Source organism: Artemia sp. Qi Xiang Cuo, chromosome 11, assembly GCF_049724085.1.
Source record: "Artemia sp. Qi Xiang Cuo chromosome 11, ASM4972408v1, whole genome shotgun sequence".
Classification (NCBI taxonomy): Eukaryota; Metazoa; Arthropoda; class Branchiopoda; order Anostraca; family Artemiidae; genus Artemia; species Artemia sp. Qi Xiang Cuo.
This window is the reverse complement of record NC_142804.1, coordinates 14413016-14433439: the sequence shown is the minus strand read 5'-3', so window position 1 is coordinate 14433439 and position 20424 is coordinate 14413016. Positions and strand designations below refer to the sequence as shown.

General features: G+C 37.1%; 1 protein-coding gene across 1 annotated transcript in view; it reads right to left on the bottom strand.

Annotated features, from left to right (window-relative positions):
- pic (DNA damage-binding protein pic) overlaps positions 1-10193 on the bottom strand; it is a 38583-nt gene extending 28390 nt beyond the window's left edge. Inside the window, exon 1 of the mRNA XM_089096323.1 lies at positions 10098-10193. The gene's annotated coding sequence lies outside the window, so the exon portion shown is untranslated. The remainder of the gene's footprint in view (positions 1-10097) is intronic.
- Positions 10194-20424: the final 10231 nt, after the last annotated feature.

Here is a 20424-nt window from a genome sequence, read left to right as displayed (position 1 = left end):
CTTATACCAATTACATCAACATCATTTTCAAAATCTGGAAATTTGATGCCACAAAATTTTATATTATTATTAACTAATAAAGCTAAACCACCTCCTTTTCTCTCTGAAGATCTATCCTTTCTCAGGATAGTATATCCCAAAGACTTAATTTGTTGATTTTGGGTTAAATGAGTTTCCTGGAGGCAAGCAATATTAATTGAATTATTATTCATAAATGATATTAGTTCATTTAGCTTATTTTCTGTGAGTGATCTTACATTCCATTGGAGTATTGATAAATGTTGTGTTGTTGATTTATTCTTCATATGACTGTGTATCAATGTTCAGCTTTGTTAAGAGTAAAGCAAGATATTTTTTTGCTTGAATGAGCATATCATCTGGGATGTAGATTTTTGCCAATTCTGCAATAATTTTTGTTTTCTGTAGTTGATATATGTTCATGGCTTGAACTGCATAACAGTTTAGAATTAATAAGTATATATTAGGGGATTGCATTTTTGGTTGAGAATCCTGTGTTTTGGTTAAGGGATTGATTCCTGGTAGTGTTTCCGGTTTGTTTCTTGTTGGGAGGGAGGGCCAGGCTGGCCTCATCTCACAGGACAAGGAGGCTTGTTGGCTTGGTGATTCCTTCTGATAGGGATTTGAGCTAGGGGGCTTAGAAGATGGTGTTTTATATGGGGTGCTTGATGCATTGGGGGCATTTGACTTGGGGGTTTTGGTTGGTTTCATTACAGGCTTTATTTGGTAATGTTGGGTAGCATTTGCTTCCATTGCTGCAAAGGGGTATAGGATGGCCTTCTCTGTTGATATTTGGAGTGTTAGATCTCTTTTCTTGTATGCAGGGCATAATGATTTATTTGTAGATTCATGTGGGCCTTTGCAATTGATGCATGTAGGCTGGGTGTTGTTGCAAGTTGTCAGCTCTTTAGGATGGAAAGATTTACAATTACTACACTCTTGGAGAATTTCATTGCATTTGTTTGTTGTGTGTCCCAGTTTGAAACACTTCTGACACTGAATAGGCTTAGGTTTGTATTCCTTGTGTGGTTTGATTTGCCCAAATAGGAATAATTTTTCTGGGATATCAATTTTATCCTTCAGTGTGAATAAGAAGGATCTACTAGTTTTTAGGCCATTAGAGTTGGGTTTTCCAAGTTGGGTAACATCCTCAACTGGGATTGTGTTTCCAGCCCTACCTGAAAGGCCTTCTTTTAGCTCCTGAGTAGATATCTCTGGGGGAACATTGTAAACTACTATTTTTGTTGGTGATTGTTTAGGGTTCCAATTAGATGCAATAATTGGGATATTCAGAAGGGATTTAAGGTTAATTATTGTATCTGCTGATTTCTGATCTTCTACAACTATTAGCAGAGATCCATCACGGTTAATGTTAAGAGAGAACATTGATTTTAGCAGTTTAAAAATTGCAACTCTTATTGCAGTGATCATTTTTATTTCAAAGGGGGTAGTGGGAGTAATTTTAAGGTAAATTCCTATGTTTTTGGAGGGAGGATCCTGGGCAGGGAGAGGGGAAATGCTTTTCAGTGGGGAGATTTTTTCCCTTTTTTTAAAACTTCTAAAGAGGACCTCTTGAAACCCATTATCATCATTTATGGTTACATTAGCCCCTACACTTATCATTGTCCTATTCTCCAAATTGGAGCTATCATTAGAACTTTGAGATAGCGTGCTTGACCAGCCAGGATGGGTATCTTTCACTATGACACTTTCACTGGAATTTGATTTGGGATCTGGGGGGACTTTTTTTTTTTGGAGGACTTCTAATCATTGCCTATTGGAAAAAGCTTTAAACACAAAAATAAAACCAAAACAAGAAGGGAAAATAGATGATATCAAACCGTCTGCACTATACTATGGGGAGGATAAACACCACAGTATAGCCCTGAGGATGACTTGAGCAGAATTGGTTTAGTACAACTGCTGATTAGAAGAGATAATAATCACAAGAAAATATATTTCGATTTTCTTATGAAATCAAAGCTTTTATCCTGGGAACGTCATATTTAGAGTGTCAAAATAATGTCTATGAAACAATGAAACTGCTGTCAGAGCTGGGGTTTGTGATCCCCACGGGAAAGTCAGTTCTTATTCCAAGCCAACAAATAGGATTTCTGGTCTTTTTGTTAGATTCGCGATCAATGCGTATTTTCCTGCCGGAAAGAAAAATTAAAAAAGTTATACATTTGGTTTCAAAGATTCTTAGTCAAAAATTGACTACGATTCAAGAATTGGCCAAAACTCTTGGCGTTCTTGTTTCAACATTTCCAGCAGTAAAATTAGGGCCTTTATATTACCGAAAAGCGGAATCATTGAAGACTCAAGCATTAAGGTACACGAAGGGTGATTTTGCGGCAAGATTGGATATTGCCAATCATGCTTCTAAAGAAAATGAGCCTAGACCAACTGACAAATATCTGTGTAGTGATGCGTCGAAACTTGGTTGGGCAATCGTGGATGAATATTCCATGAAAACGGCCACAGGTGAATGGTCTTCAGAAGAGAAGAGATTTGATATCAATGTTTTAGAAACGAAGGCCGTTTATCTGGGATTAAAATGTTTTGCCCATGATACTAAAGGCATCCATGTTCGGCTGCGTTCTGACAATATAACCACAGTAGCTTATATAAATAAAATGGGAGGATCAAAATCTAAATTTTGTAATTATTTCGCAAATAGGGTCTGGCAGGTAGTATTGCAGGGCAAAGGATGGATATCTGCAGAACATGTGCCTGGGGTTGCTAATATCGCGGATAAAGCATCACGAAAATTTGATAATGAAAAGGAATGGAATTTGGATTCTGAAATATTTACTATTTTGAATTTTTTGGTATGTCAGTCAATAGATATTGATTTGTTTACGACTATATTAAATTTTCAGATTAAACCATTTGTTTCTTGGAAACCAGATCCAGAATGTTTTTTTGTAGATGCATTTGCAATGAATTGGAAGCATTATTTTTTTTATGCATTTCCCTCATTTAGTTTGTTTCTGAGTACCTTTCAGATGGTAGAAACAGATCAAACCACCGGTATTTCGATCCTTCCTAAATGGACCAAATAAGTCTGGTATCGCTCACTATTAAAGCTTCTAGTAGAAAGTCACATACTTCCACCAAAATATATTTTTACTTTGTCTTTCCCCGTAAAGCCGACCTTGCACCATCCATTGTCCAAGACGTTACGCCTAGCGACTTGTGTTGTCTCCGGCAAGGGCTTCACCACCAAGGATATTCTCCCTCCAAAGTTGATATTATCATGGATGGGTGGCGGGATTCAACTAAGCGCCAGTACAAAGTTTACATTGAAAAATGGGTCGACTTTTGTGAAAGAAACACAATCCAGGCCTTGGAGGCAACTCTACCGGAGACTTTGACATTTCTTACGGAACTTTTTCACTCAGGTGTTGGATACAGTGCTATTAATACTGCAAGGAGTGCTTTATCGGCAATTCTACCAAGACTTCAGTTAGGCAGTAATCACATCACCAAGAAGTTTATGAGAGGTGTCTTTAATAGAAGGCCTAGTCTACCCAAGATTTCAAGTATTTGAGATGTAAAATGTGTATTTGATCTCTTTAGACTGCCAGCTTGGGATATCAAAAATCTTCAATGAAAGACACTAACACAAAAATTAGCAGTTTTATTGATTTTATCAGCTTGTGAAAGAGTTCAGTTTTTGACCAGTTTATCACTTAGTAATATGGTACATAATGACAATGGAAGTTTTGATTTTCAAATAAATGTGTTGTTAAAAACATCGAAACCAGGCAACCACAAATCAGTAGTTAAATTTCGACCTTTTCAAGAGTCGTCCCTGTGTCCGGCGACGCACCTAGCTATGTATATTAGAATGACAGCAAATCAAAATTGACACGACGCATTTTTTCTTACATATCGTAAGTCTCATACTGCTGCGTCCAAGTCATCTATTTCTAGATGGATAAAAGGAGTTTTATTTCTTGCAGGTCTAGATATCAGTGTTTATGGTGCTCATAGCACACGGTCTGCCTCAACGTCCCACCTTAAAGCAAGAGGAATTGATGTAGATCAAATCATAAAATATGTAGGCTGGACAAATGCCAAAACGTTTGCAAGGTTTTATAATAAACCAATTGAAAGTGGTCAGCAGTTATCTGTCTTTTGAATATATTCACTGTAATTTGTTATATTTGAAATATCTTCCTATAAATGAATTTTTGTACAACAGCCTCTTTTAATGAAAAGGGCTATTATTCATCATTAGTGTTGGTATAGCTCATGCTGAACTTTAAAATCTCAGTTGAACTCAAAGGTGGAGCTAAGGCACTCCTATTGGAGTAGAATTGATAAATTAAACGAAAACTTACCAAGTTTGATTGTAATTCTACTCCAAAGAAGGAGCGCCAGCGTAGCTGAGAGTTCAACTGCCCTCCCAATTTCCCTTCCAATTGAACTCTCAGCGTTTCATCATGAGCTTAACCACTGCATATTATAATGACTTTAAAATACTAGTGTTGCTTTGGTCAATCAAGGCAATTGCACGCGTCTATCTCAGTTGAACTCTCAGCTATGCTGGCGCTCCTTCTTTGGAGTAGAATTACAATCAAACTTCAAACTTGGTAAGTTTTTGTTTAATTTATCAATTATACACATTTCCAATTTATAGAAGAATTTCATTTTATCAAAATAAGATGCAATTTTTTTCTTACCAATTTTTTTTAATGAAAATATTATTGCGCTTTCTGTGGATATTTGTGCCAGAGCCAAATTTAAGGGACCAAAGACCCACATGCAGCTTTGGAGCCGCACTTTGCTGACCATTGCTCTAGACAATGCAATACTGCTACTTCAAGTAATAACTCACCACAGCACCAAACTGCTAGGTCCAACCCAATTATGCATGCTCCTCCTCCATCCCAATCTATTCAAAGCCTCCCTTGTTACACCCTCCCAGGAAGTTCCCATTTCTTTTAAATCTTTCCTTACAACTTCCTGCCATCCCAACCAAGGATGACTTGCTTTCAGTTTAGCCCTAGATAGTTAGCCAAAAAGGACAATCTTTGGCAATTTGTCATCCTTTATCTGCAGAACATGCTCTAGCCATCTCAACCTTTCTTTCATTATAGCCCTAGAAAGCAGAACCAAGCCACACGTTTCATATAGCCTACAAAACAGTCTATAGAGTGTATTAAAGTATTATTTTAATTAGGGAAGGGGCTTTGTGCCTCTGTTAATTCTGTTGCATCTTTTTTTCCAATATTGGACTTCTCTATATGTTGATAAATGTGATTCCTCTTTTTTAATGTTAAGTTTTCTCCTAGATCAGCACTTAGTTGTCAAATTTTTTTTATACCTTTTCTTGATTCAATTAAATTGTTGAGAATATCAATTATAAGTAGGCTAATTAATGGTTGTTTTGTTCATGTACAATTTCCAGCACTAAATTCAAGCTCCAGATTGGGTATTCAAAAAGCATTGCTAACAGGAGTAAACATACCTGCAAAGCACTAGTAAAATTGTACTTGACCTGCTGTGTCTTATCTTTATATGGTTTGTTTATAATTTTCCCCTAAAAAGATATCCAAATTCCAAATTTTCAGTATTTGAGATTATTGCTTTATCTGCCACCATGGTATAAGAATAGAAAAATTGAGTAGAATTTTAGCACTCCAGATATACTGGCAAAACTGGCCATGCTACATGAAGTTGTCCTAGCCTGCTACTTCTAAGTTTCAGCCATTTCATGTTCTTATCCCACGTTTTTCTTCTAGTTGATTGTTTATTTTAGTCTCTTCTTCTTCTATTTAACAGCAGGCGGGCTTTTCAGTAAAACTATTTAGCCCTTTTCCTTCTGCTTCACTCTGTGGGCTACAGAGCTACTGGCTTGATTGCCTCATATTTATTAGATATATTCAGATATCTTTCAGCAGATCTTTCGACTCTAGGAGTTCAAATATAAGATGATAGATGTCGATTTCTATGCTCTGTGTGCAGGTATAGTTGGCTAGGCTCTTGACTGATAGCGGGATTTTGTGGTGTTTGAAGTATTTTAACAGTTTAGAAAGCAAGGTATGTTGTGCAGACGTCAGCATATTACATTCAAATAGGCAATGGTCAATTGTTTCATTATTCATATTACAATGCCTGCAAAGAGGGGACAGGGGAATTGAACCACTTGAATTAGAAATCTTATATGAAAATGCAAGGAAATTTAGTCCATTTGTTCCAGAACGAATTCTATGATAAATTTTAGAAAGATACTTATTGGGAAAGGGGGAAAGGATAGGATTAATCTTATTAAAATTAATATCTGATAGCCTCCATCGGTAAATATCTCTAATTGGGATTGGTCTCCCACTTGGCTGGTCAATATTTATAGCATTTTTTGCTATTTCATCAACCTGATGATTACCACTTAGTCTCTTTATTCTTTTGTAATTCATTATTCAACTTCAGAAAAAATTTAAATATGACAAATGGGTCTATGGCCAGTAAATGAAAAAAGAAAAAAAAAATATTTGGCCTGTATCAAAGAAGGCCTCTTCAGCATAGATAAAAAAATAAACTAAAACTAAAAAATATACATAAAACTAAAACAGACTCACCTAACAATATAATATACAATTGCTTAAAATTAACTTAACCTCACAAAAGTAACTGGATTAAACATTTTAAAATAACAAATGAACAAGGAATAGGTTATTGCAACATGATTTTATGCAAAGCTTTTGATGCTGCTATTCACTTAGGTGTATTATTTGAACTAACCCCTGGGACATTTTGTAATACTTTATTTTTATTTTTAAATATGGGTTCATTTTTTAAAATCGTAGCATAAATCAGATCAATATTCATATTCCCAGTATCTCTATTAATTGATAAACCTGCAAAATATGTTTTTTTAATTTATAATGCTTCAAAAGCCCATTGCATGAAACCATTAAGCATTAGAAATAAAAAAAACATATTTTTGCAGGTTTATCAATTAATAGAGATACTAGGAATATAAATATTGATCCTATTTATGATACTATTTTAAAAAATAAACCCATATTTATAAGTAAAAATAAAGTATTGCCAAATGTTCCAGGGGTTAGTTCAAATAATAAACCTAAGCAAATAGCAGCATCAAAAGCATTGCATAAAATTATATTGCAATAACTTATTCCTTGTTCATTTGTTATTTTAAAAGGTTTAATCCAGTTACTTTTGTGAGGTGGTTTCACAAATTGTAAATTTGTGAGGTAGCTCCAAATTGTAAATTTTAAGCAATTGTATATTATATTTTTAGGTGAGTTTATTTTAGTTTTATGCATATTTTTTAGTTTTAGTTTATTTTTTCATCTATGCTGAAGATGCCTTGTTTGATACAGGCAAAATATTAGTTTTTGTTTTTTTTCCTTCATTTTCACTCACTGGCTATAGACCTGTTTGTTGTATTTACAATTTTTTCTGTCATGGCTGGCCAGTTTGGCTTTAGATCTTTTATTTTTCAACTTTTGTGTAGTTGTTTATAGTGGGTTAAAAATAAATCATTATTATCAATATATTAAATCCTATTTACCATAAATAAATAAAACGAGCATTCATCCAATTTATGTCCCTAAACTAAATAGTATTTTAACAAAACTTGAATTTGTTTTTGTAAAGTAAATTTCTACCCATTGGTTTTCAGAATATATTCTAGTTTAACTGACCCCCCCTCCCAAAAAATGCCTGTATGTGTAACTAATTCAAATATAAAAGGGTGGTGGGGACAAACTTGCTGGGTTTTTTTCAATTAAAATACAAAAAGGCTTATGATCTGTTTATTATCTATTGTGATATGTCAGATCTATCATGATCAACTGATGTTGCCATGGTTGAATGTTTACCATCTGATGTGTTTGATAGACTAGCAATAGAAAAAAAAAACTCCAAGTTTCTCTTGGGTCTTAGACTGGGTAACAATGCTATATACCTACAGGTCAAATAATTGTTTTAGTGGAAAGATTACACAGACTATTCATTAAAAGAATATAAACATATAAAATAAGAAGGAGTAGAGGTGAGCCCTTCAAAATATGTTCGTGGGACATAATTTAGCCTGTAGACCCATCCCTGAAAGTTTCATTTTCCTAACCTAACCCCTTTCCAAAATAGCCTAAAGTAGCTAAAGTAAAATTTTACCCTGTTTTCATCTTCATTACTTTGCTCAGTCCCAATTTATGAGGCTTCAAAACACAAACTCTACAACAACATTTCCTAAATTTAGAAAAACACAATTGATATGGCTTAAAATTCTAATTAAAATAACAGAAATCGCATTTTCAGAACTAAAACCAGAGACAAAGAAACTGATTACTGAAAATTAAGGTAAAATGTTGTTTTGTCAAAATTTCAATAGGTCAAGCAGGCAAATTTCTAAGACTTAGAAATCAGAAGTGGGTAAAGCAGCATTCACATGTTTGTCTAGCTAGAATCCCATGTCTAGCCAGACTTCAATGTCTAGGCAACAACCATTCACAAGTAAAATTTGGTGCTTAGCAAGACATGCTAGACAAGGTGCTTGGCTGGACTTTGAGTTCTAGATTCTAGAACTCAATGTCTATGTTTTTCAATTACAGTGAATCAGGATATGTCAAGTTCCACTATTTTCATCATCTAGGGTAAAAAAAACAGTATATAATTGAGCAAAATTATGTAAAACTAAAACTGTCACATCTTGTTACCAAAGAGGAATTGGAAAAAATTGTATATATGAATAAGTAGCTAAAAATCTAAGCTATGCATCAATATGGTTATTATTAAAATTATTTAAGAACAAACACTTGAAATTATTAGTTTATTGACTTACCTACAGGCATGGGCGCCCATAAGCTGAATTCCAAGGGGGGGGGGCAAACCTCATCTAATTGGCACTTTTAATGCTATATAATAGAAATCTCAGAACAAAAATATAAAAATAAGGCAGCATCATTCAGCCAGGGAGGGGGGGGGCAGGAGCCCCCCCCCATATGGGCACCCATGCCTACAGGGACCTCTTTTTGGAAATACCAATTATCCTATTTTGATATATATGTATTTTTAGTGTTTAAGTTCTATTCACATATTAACAGAAAGCTGATTTTCTTCTGATTCTAGAAATGTAACCAAAAACCATTTGCTATTTTTCTAGAATGCCAAAGAAAAGTGGTATTTCCCAAAGAGAGGTCTTTTACCCTATGTTTAAATTTTTAAACTGAAATTTAATTTTGGTAAATTTTTTGCAATTCATATTATTGACTTACAAATTATTTTTTTAAGTCAATAATATGTTTAATCTCTTATTAATTGGTTTTTTTTTTTCATTTTAGGCAAATATGCAACACCAGACAAATAGTGAAGCACTCTAAGGTAATTGTTTGGCTTAATCTCATCCAAAGTACACTAAGGCAATTGTTTGGCTTATCTTATCCACTATCTTGTGACACTAAAAATAGGGATTACAAGTTTGAAAGTTTTGCCTGCATAAGCTCTCTTGATTGGCTAGAAATGACAAACTGTAATCTATTTGAAACTGAATTTGTAGTTTTAGCTAAGCACCAAATTTGACTTGTGAATGGTCATTGCCTAGACATTGAAGTCAGGCTAGACATGTGTCTAGACATGGGATTCTAGCTAGACCCACATGTGAATACCACTTTAACCTAAAAGCTTGGAAATAGGCCTATCTTCCCAGGATATATTTTTGGCCCTGGATTCATTACTGAAAGTTTCATTTTCTAACCTAAACCCTTTCCAAGAAAGCAAAAAGTAGCTAAACTAGAATTTTACTGGATTTTTTACAGTTGCTTTAGAAATTTTGAAGTCTTCTTCTTCTTGTGTTCCCTTTAAAACAGCCCCAACTGTACACTGATAGGCTACATTTAGCTAAACTGCTGCCAAAATAAAACAAAATTAGCATCTCCATAGATGTAGGCTATGCAAAATTCAGACCCAAATTAAGCTATTAGGCTAGCCTAGTCTACAGGTGTAAGGGACATAGCCTATTTCCAATTAGCCTATCTAAATCATTTCCTAGGGTTAATGCTCAGTAGTAATAGTTGATATTATTTTTTTCCTAAATAATAACTTACTTATGACACGTATAGTTCAGCTTTATTATGAGTAAGAATGCCAGACCAGGCACTTGGTAGATTTATTGTATTTTTGTATATTATTCTTTGATTTCTTTTCCTTTTATAAATTAGATATTCACGATATTCCCCTGTTAACTTTAGGCTGTCTGGCAAAAATTATGACGGATTCCATAGAGACTAGGTCCTGAGATTTTCGCTGTCAGATTCCGATGTTACCTGAAGTTTCGTTAACTTTCAGAATGGGACTTCTAGGCTAATAGTTTTATGGTATATATAATTGGGGAAATAATGGTAATACGTTTCAATCCATACAAAAATTTATAAGAATTGTTTTTGGCTTCTAAAACTTACTCGAGCATAATCATTGATAACTACAATTTAACTTACAACAATCGAAGAAGAAGTAAAAATTGCCATAGTAGAATATTCCTTCAAGTTTAGCCGGTTGGCCAGTCACATATAATAAGTAAAGAAAACTTTCTTGTTTGCAATCCAAACAGCTCTTTCTCAATGGCAATATAACAAAAATTACCATTCCAGTTTCATCTGGAGTCTAAAAATGTATTGACTGGCCTTTAAATTTTAATCATCCTTTGGTATGTGATTAAATGTTCCTTCTTCTCTAATCCTACAGCCTTGGCATAATAAAGTTGATGATTTTTAATAGGAGAGCTTACCCCTCATGAAAAAATAGGAATCTTTAACCCTAAAATATAGTTTTTGAAAATGTAAGAACTCCCTCCGCAAATAAAAAACCTCAATTTACAACTTATCCAATTTTTACTTTATAGCTATGAGCTATGCAGTGCAGTAAAATCTTTGATGAGACTACATAAGTGCTTGTATAATAATTGCACATAGCTCTAAGTCAATTAACAATGAGATTTTACAAATATGGAGATTTAGCCATTGCAAATTTGAGATGATGAGAATCTTTCCAAAGATTTTTCGGTCAAGCAGAAAATCCAACGAAGAATCTTATTTGCTGAAATTAACGCCTACTCAATCACGGTATCAGTAAAATCTCAATGTGAATGGGCCTTTACCAGCTCAAAGAAAACCACGACCGCCATTTAGCGACTCAGTTTGGTTTTATACTGTTTATGTTTAATTACTGCAATAAAAACACTATTTTTTTGTATTAAAAACACTTTCCCCCGTCCCTAGTGAGGCTAAAGGAGAGCCCTAAGTTGTACCTCATCGCGGTGGAGTGGTGAAACATTATGCTGGTTGCCTAGTCCGGCAGAACGGCTAACGCAACAGGGCACCAGAAGTTTGGGTAACTGCTGGTCAAGAAAATTCCAATGAAACACCAATTGATACAAAAGATTCAGATAGAGCGATCAATACTACGGCGTTCGCGGTAGCCGACGCGGATCAGGTTCGAATGATGCCTGATTCAAAAAGTGGGTCAATCATCCCCATCAAGAAACTTAAAGTTGGTTCTTGGAATGTAAGAAGTTGCAAAGCCGAGTCAACTCAGAAGCTCCTTGCTAATGAAATGAAAAAGTATGGTCTCAATATATTTTGCATTTCTGAGACTAGATTGAACGACATACTGACGAAATCAATTGACCTCACAGATTCAGAAACATTTAAATTATACAACTCTGGACCGACTGATGGGAGCGGACTCCACGGAATATGATTCCTTCTGGACCCAATTGCTGATTCATCTGTCATCTCTTGGCAACTAGTGTCAGCAAGAATCTCTACCCTGAGACTGAAAGGCCGTATTAGTAACGTGACTATTTTGTCCGTCTACGTGCCTATCAGAAATAGCTCGGATGATGCCAAAGATGCATTCTACTTAAGCTGCAGAGAATACTCGGCTCTGTCCAAGGACTTGACATATTATTTGTCACTGGTGACTTTAACGCAAGGGTTAGTAAACCAGATGCAAATACCAAAGGAGTGATCAGACGCCATACATTTGGATATGCATGCTCAAACGGCGAGAGGGTGCTACAGCTCGCCAAATACAGTAACCTATGTCTGGTTAACACCCAGTTCGAGCACAAGAAGCACAATTTTGTGACCTGGAGATCTAACGACGGGCTCACCAAACCAAGGTTGACCACTTCCTAGTCAGCAGACGTTGGAGGAGCTCATGTCTGGATGCAAGAGTCTACAGAGGCGCAGATACAGGCTCAACAAACGGCTCCGATCACTTTCTTCTCATCTGTAAATTCAGTCAAAGACTAGGCACACAAAAAAAGAAGATAAAAACCAATCGGTTTGATGTATCAAAACTACTCAGTCCACAGATCAAGGCTGATTTCGAGCTACAGCTTAACAACCGATTTGAGGCCCTTACTGACTACACTGATATCGAAGACCGATGGTCCAAGCTGAAAGTCCTGACACAAGAGGTTTCTGAACAAGCTCTTGGCCACACCAAGGGGAAACAAAGGCTCTGGATCTCGGACAAAAAAAATGAGCAAGAGGAAAAGAAACGAACACTTCTCAGTGGCCCTTAAGAACCGGTATAAATGCACGCAAGCTGCTAAAGCAGCCTGCTCGTTGCGACAGGGAGAAATACTAGTCACAAATGGCTTTTGATATGCAACAATCAGCAGAATCGCATATTCTGAGGAAAACATTCAAGCTACTGAGAGAAACGACAGGCAAGTCACCCATTTCAGCAGATTCCCTGAAAAACAAAACGGGCAACCTTATTCAGACGGAAAAAGACCGCCTTGAGAGATGGAAAGAACATTTCTCCGAGCTCCTTAATCTCACCAAAGCTCCGTGTGATCTACCCGACTTCCAGAGTGTACCGAAGGAGCCCTACCGGATAGATCTATAGCCACCGTCTTTTGCTGATATTCTGCGGGCATTGAAAAACATGAAAAATAACAAAGCCCCCCGGAGAGGATGGCATCTCAGCAGAGATTTATAAGTTATCCCCCACACTATAATGTCAACTGAAAGACTTGCTAGTTGCGGTATGGACGTCAAAGAAAATCCCAAAAGATTGGAAAATCTCAGTACTTATACCGGTATATAAAAAGGGAGACAAGACAGTCTACTCATACTGCCAAGGTATATCACTTATCAAATACACGATTAAGGTCTTGTAAAATCGTCCTTAGCCATTTAAACAACATCCAAGACAAGTTGTAAAGAACAGAAAATTCTGCTTTCAGACCTGGAAAGGGCTCCCTAGAAAATATTATTACCCTCCGCCTCATCCTACGGCAGAGCAAAAGATTTCAACTGTCCGCTTTCGTTGCGTTCATTGACTTTGTTGCCTCTTTCGACTCCCTTATCAGGACCGAGCTTTCGAAGATCTTGCCGGAAGATGGTATCCCAGCAGAACTGATCGAAATACTCAAGGGATCCTATAAGTCTATAGTTGGAAGGGTCCGAACTACCGACGGCGAAACAACAGACTTTGATAAGTCAGGGATGAAACAGAGGTATCCCCTTTCGGCAGTTCTATTCAATTACATAATAGACTGGATAATGACGAATTTGCTTTGCACCCACAAAGGCTTTGTCGTCGGTCAGAAAGAAGACAACCTGATCACCCTGACACACCTTGACTTCACAGATTGATTAGCTCGTCGGCTGAGCTCCAAAAGACGGTCAACGATGTCTCCTGTACCTCAAAGAAAACTGGCCTCATGATCAGCAAGCCTAAAACAAAAATTATGAAAGCAAGCGCCTCAGACCACCCAGATATACAACTAGAGGGCGGAATCATCGAGACTGTTGAAGAGTTCTGCTACCTTGGGTCTATCCTAACACCGAATGTAGGTGCAGAAGCTGACGTTAGAGCTCGAATAGGAAAGGCATGAGGTGTCTTCACAAGCACGAAGAAGTCGCTTTGGAATAGACATGAAATTAGCATCAAAACGAAGATGAACGTCTACAAGGCAACTGTTCAATCGATCTTGCTGTACGCCTGTGAAACTTGTTTAAAGGCCGAAGAAACACGTTCACTAGAAGTATTCGACCATCACTGCATGAGACACATACTACAGGTCAGCCGATGGTTTCATATCTCAAACGCTGAGGTTCGTAGGTGTTGTGCCCAGAAGGCCCCCCTCTCGGTAATCATAAAACAAAGAGGACTGAAATTCTTGGGACACACACTACGACGACCAGCTGGAACTATATCCCGCGATGTCTTCACCTGCGACCCCCTTTCAACTTGGAAACGGAAACCACGCGGCCAAATGAAAAATCTCTGGCAAACATTCAAGAATGACCTGGATCCTTGGGGTGGCTTCCGACAACACGGACGTTGTTGGGATAAAAACTGGCTGAAGATTGTAGAAGAGGCTGCTGCTGACAGATCGTGTTGGACTACGTCAGTCATCCCAACGTCCGTTGGTGCCGGGCAGGATGGATCATCGTCTTGTTCCCGCCGAAAGTAAGTAAGTATGTCTTTTATCGCAAATTCAAAAATAATAAAAATTATCACCAAAGAATAAAGGAAACCCAAAACGGGGAGAAATTAAAATAACAGCATGTATTAAACGTGAACATATTAGATGCTGCTATAGTTGAATAATTGATTCCTAATACGAACAGAAATTAAAAAGAATAACCACGTCAAACTTCAAAGAAGATAAATTACTACGAACCAAGAGCGGAACCAATGCCCCCTCAGTCTTCTATAGGCTTGAGTGTCATTTATATGATAATGAAGACGATGTGTGTTTTGAATGGTGTGATTTCTACTTGTCAAGACATCAAACAAATTTTCATAAAAATCAAAATGATTTTAAAGATTTAAAATGAAAGCAAACTGATTTTTCAATACATGATGATATTAATTTATATATATGTCAGCTGTGAAAATGCTAAACAAAAGATAAAATGCTAAAAAATTAGGCGTTCTTGTCGATGAGTTGCCAGAAAAAGTTTGAAGGGAGCTCATTCGATTGGAGATTAAAAGTTCCAGTACTCTTCTTAAGAGTCAAAAGTGACTGGAGGGCGAGCAATCTTCCCCCATGTATTCATTTCGTTCAGCATAGCTGAAAGGTCCAATAAGTATGTCTCTAGAGGTGACAAGAACCCCAACTGGCCTTGAGTCAAGGGCTGCAGGTTATGCATTACACCCATTGTTTACATATGGTACTTCTTATTGAGAAAGAGCGGTATGTTTGATCTTTGGTGTTCTAATTAGCTAAAGGTATTGAGGTGGACCTTTCGGGGGAAGGTGAACTAAATCAAAACACATACCACTGCTACTACTACTACTACTGCTACGACTACTACTAATATAACTACTACTTCTAATGCGACTACTACTAAGGCCAAGGGTATCAAGATTAAATTTTCAGAGAATGTTGAAGGGGAATTTGAACTAAATCAAAGCAAACTATGTGCATGCAGTTTGCCGAAACGGCGTATTAGCAATACCTTAGGAACAGCTTAGAGTATTAAGTTAAAACTTATAAAGTATCCTGAGGGGGATGTTGAACTAATCGAAAGGCACTTTGTGAATGCTACTACTACTTTTTCAATCCCTATAACTACTGCTACTAATAGCGCTAAAGTTGTTGCTACTTCCACTACTAGAACTATATGGGTATCAAGGTTAAAATTGCCTGGAATATTGAGGGAATTTTGAACTAAATACACTAAGCCTTAATGTATTTAGTTGAAACTTTCAGTGCACGTTGATGGTTGTTAAACTGACCGTGAGGCAATATGTGGGTACTAACACTGCTACTACTGTTGCTACTGCTATTAATACTACTACTGCTACTGCTACTACTACTACTACTCCTACTAATACTAGCCTTAGTACTATAACTACTACTACTGCTAAGATTGTTGCTACTGCTAAGGTTAAGGGTATTAAGGTATTGAATTTCAGGGGATATTGAGGGAAAAATTGAACTAAATAAAGACACACCATAAACATGCAAGTTGTAAAAAGGGCTTGTCAGCAATATCTCAGGAACGGCTTAGTGTATTACATCCAAACTTACAGGAAATGTTGAAGGGGATTTTGAACTAGCCAAAATGCACTATGTTATTACTACTGCTACTACATCTACTGTTCTTACTACTTCTACTGCTATTACTACTGCTACTACTACCAGTAAAGCTAATGGTATTAAGGTAAATATTTCAAGGACTATTGAGGAGATGTTGAACTAAAGCAAAACTCTTACATATACTTTTACTTGCTGCGGGACTAGATGCGGACACCTCAACTGGCATATAGACGACTGCATAAGGTTGATCACCATTTATCACGATCTTGTGCTAGCTCTTCAGCATGTCGGAGTCAGCAGTTCTCCCACTTTCCGGGAAACATTCGAAATGTGCCCATGACATCGTGGTTAATGTGGTTATTTTTAACAGTTGCCCACTAATTCTTCAATTGAATGCCAGGTTGCCTGCACCAATCTGCTAAAAGAGCATCTAGAAGAACTTGCTTGATGATACGGTCATTTGGTCTTCTGAGGACATGGTCAAGCCATCGTGTTCTACTCTGTTATTCTACTATTTATCTACGGATTCTACTACGGAACTAAATCAAAAGGGCTATAGTGCATCCAAGTTTTCAAAATGACACAGATGCAATATTTCAGGAACAGAATGGGGTATTAAGTAAAAACTTTTATAGAAAGATAATGTTGCTATAAAACTAAATCAAAAGGTACCATGTACATGCTGGTTGTTAAAAGGGTGTACCAACAATATATTAGGAATGCCTGAGGTTATTAAGTTGAAACTCTCAGGGCTACAACTTTTACTACTTCTACTTCTACTATTCCAAAAGTCTTAAGGGCGCCAAGGTTGTCAAAAGGGCATAGACACAATGTCTCAGGAACAGGATAGGGTATTAAATTCTATTTTTTAGTTAAAATTTATGGGAATGCCAAACTAAATCAAAGGGTACTATAATAATACTTTATTTTTTACCCGTAAAAACAATGTTTAATAAATATTAGAATGCGGAGTGAAAACAAATTAAATACACACAAAAATAGAAAACATACAAAAAACATATTAACTATAGAAAAAATTTAACAAGACGATTATGAGGAGAAAGTCGATCAAGGTTCATTTAGCGGGGCACACCACGCTAAGTGAACCTAAATGAACCTTACTTGAATGAGTTTATTTGAAAAACAAAAGTGGTGATTGTAGATTGGCTGCAGGTACCCGGGTTCAGGTAAAAATTGACTGGCTGTTTGCTTGTCTCTCTCACTATGCCTGTTTGCCTGAGTAGGTGTTTGCAAGTCCCAGTGTCTGTTTTTGTCTGTTTGTATGTCTGAATCTGTGTGTTTTGTAAATGTTTTTGTCTCTCTGACTCTCTTTGCCTATGTGTCTGGGCAGGTGTTTGCTTGTCCCAGTTCCTGTCTTTGTCGGTTTACATGTCTGAATTTATGTTTTGTCTGTGTTTTTCTCTCTCTCACTTTATGTGCCTGTGTGTCTAGGCAGCTGTTGGCATTTCCCTGTGTCTATCTTAGTCTGTTCTTATGTCTGACTCTGTATGTGTGTATGTGTTTATCTCTCTCTCACTCTCTCTGCTTATGTGTCTGGGCGGGTGTTTGCTTGTCCAAGTGTCTGTCTTTGTCTCTTTCTATGTCTGAATTTATGTGTCTGTAAATGTTATTGTCTGTCTTGGCCTGTGTGTTTTGGCGGGTGTTTGCTTGTCCCGATGCCTGTCTTTGTATGTTTGCACGTCTGAAAATATATGTTTGTATGCGTTTTTGTCTCTTTACTTTCTGTGCCAGTGTGTCTAGGTGGATTTTTGATTGTACCAGTGCGTGTTTTTGTCGATTTTTATGTCTAAAATGTGTACTTGCATGTGTTTTTTGTCTCTCTCACTCTCTGTGCCTGTATGTCTAGGCGGGTGTTTACTCGTCCCAGTGTCTGTCTTTGTCTGTTTGTATGTCTGAATTATGTATCTGTATGTGTTTTAGTTTTGTCTCTCTCCCTCTCTAAGCCTGTGTGTCTAGGAGGGTGTTTGCTTGTCCCAGTACCCGTCTTTGTCTGTCTGTATGTCTGAATCTATGTATTTGTATGTGTATTTTGTCTCTCTCACTGTCTTTGCCTGTGTATCTGGGCGGGTATTTGCATGCCTCAGGGTATTTCTTTTTCAGATTGCTCGTCCGAATTTATATGTCTGTATGTTTTTTTTCTGTCTCATTCTCTGTATTTGTGTGTCTGAGGGGTTGTTTCCTTGTCCCAGTGTCTGTCTTTTTCTGTTTGTGTGTCCAAATCGTGTATCTGTGTGTGTTTTGTCTCTCTCACTCTCTAAGCCTGTGTGTCTAGGTGGGTGTCTTCTTCTCCCAGTGCTGTCTTTGTCGGTTTGTAGGTCTGAATCTATGTATTTGTATGTGTTTTTATCTCTCACTCTCTTTACATGTGTGTCTGGGCGGGTGTTTACTTTTCTCAGTGCCTGTCTTTGTCATTTTACATCTCTGAATCTATGTGTTTGTATGAGTTTTTGTCTCTCTCTCACTCTCTAAGCCTGAGTTTTTGGGCATGTGTTTGCTTGTCCCAGTGTCTGTCTTTGTTGGTTTCTGTGTCTGAATTGTGTATTTTTTATGACTTTTTATCTCTAGCACTCTCTAAGCCTGTGTATCTGGGTAGTTGTTTGCTTGGCCTAGTGTCGGTATTTGTCTGATTGTATGTCTGAGTTGTGTATTTGTATGCATTTTTGTCTCTCTCACTCTCTTTGCCTGTGTGACTGGGCGGGTGTTTGCTTCTCCCAGTGCCTGTCTTTGTCGGTTTATGGGTCTGAATCTATGTATTTGTATGAGTTTTTGTCTCTTTCACTCACTAAGCCTATGTGTCTGGGCGGATGTTTGCTTGTTCCAGTGTAAGCCGTCTACATGTAAGCTGTCTTTGACGGCTTACATGTTTGAATTTATGTGTTTGAATGTGGTTTTTCCTCTCTCAATCTCTAAACCTGTGCGTCTGGGTGGGTGTTTCCTTGTCCCAGTGCCTGTCTTTGTCGGTTTGCATGTCTGAATTTATGTGTTTGTTGGCATTTTGTCTGTCTCATTCTCTAAGCTTGTGTGTCTGGGCGGGTGTTTTCTTGTCCCAGTGTCTGTATTTGTCTGTTTGCATGTCGGAATTTATGTGTTTGTTTGCGTTTTTGTCTCTCTCACTCTATAAGCATGTGTCTCTGGGCCAGTGTCTGTCTTTGTTTGTTTGTATGTCAGAATTAGTTTGTTTATATGTGTTTTTGTCTGTCTCACTCTCTTTGCCTGTGGTACTGGGCGGGTTTTTGCTTGTCCTAGTGCTTGTCTTTGTATGTCTGAATCTAAGTATTTGTTTGTGTTTTTGTCTCTCTCATTATCTTTGCCTGTGTGTCTGGGCGGGTGTTTGCATGTCCCAGTGCCTGTCTTTGTCGGTTTTTATGTCTTAATTTATGTGTTTGTAGGCATTTTTGTCTCTCTCACTCCCTGGTTCTGTGTGTATGGGTGGGTGTCTGCTTGTTCCAGTGTCTATGTTTGTCTGTTTCTATGTCTAAATTTTGTATTTGTATGTGTTTTTGTCTCTCTCACTCTCTCTCTCTGTTTGTGTGTCTGGGTGGGTGTTTGCTTGTCCCAGTGCCTATCTTTGTCGGTTTTATGTCTGAATATATGTAATTGTCTGTGGTTTTGTCTCTCTCACTCTCTGTGCCTGTTTGTCTCGGCGGATGTTTGCTTGTCCCAGTGCCTGTCTTTGTGTCTTTCTATGTCTGAATCTATGTGTATGTATATGTTATTGTCTCTATCTTTGCCGGTGTGTTTCGATGGGTGTTTACCTGTCCCGGTGCTTGTTTTTGTCAATTTGCACGTCTGAAATTATATGTTTGTATGCGTTTTTGTCTCTCTCATTCTCTGTGCCTGTGTGTCTAGGCGGGTGTTTGCTTGTCCCAGTATCTGTCTTTGTCTGTTTGTATGTCTGAATTATGTATCTGTATGTGTTTTTTTGTCTCTATCACTCTCTAAGCCTAAGTGTCTGAGAGGTCGTTTGCTTATCCCAGTATGAATAGTTAATTTGGAAAAACCCAATTGAATCCTTTCAAACATTTTGTAGTAACAAACTGTAAGTAAGGAGTGACGTTGTTCAATGCTAACCAAATCGCTAAACAACGGAATTTTGATACCAATAAACATATGAAAAGAATTGGTTTATTATGGTGATCCCAATTATATAAGTTTTTTTCAAATTTATTGTTACCCATTAAGGGCTACGAGCCTGATAGAATTTGCTTGGTTTTCTAAACAGGAGAAAAACACCCTCTAAAAGTCAAAGAATCTTATCAAAAATCACATTATCAGATTAAGCATTGTAATTTAATTAAGCTTCTCTTTTTCAACCATAGGATATAATACTTGAGCTAAATTGT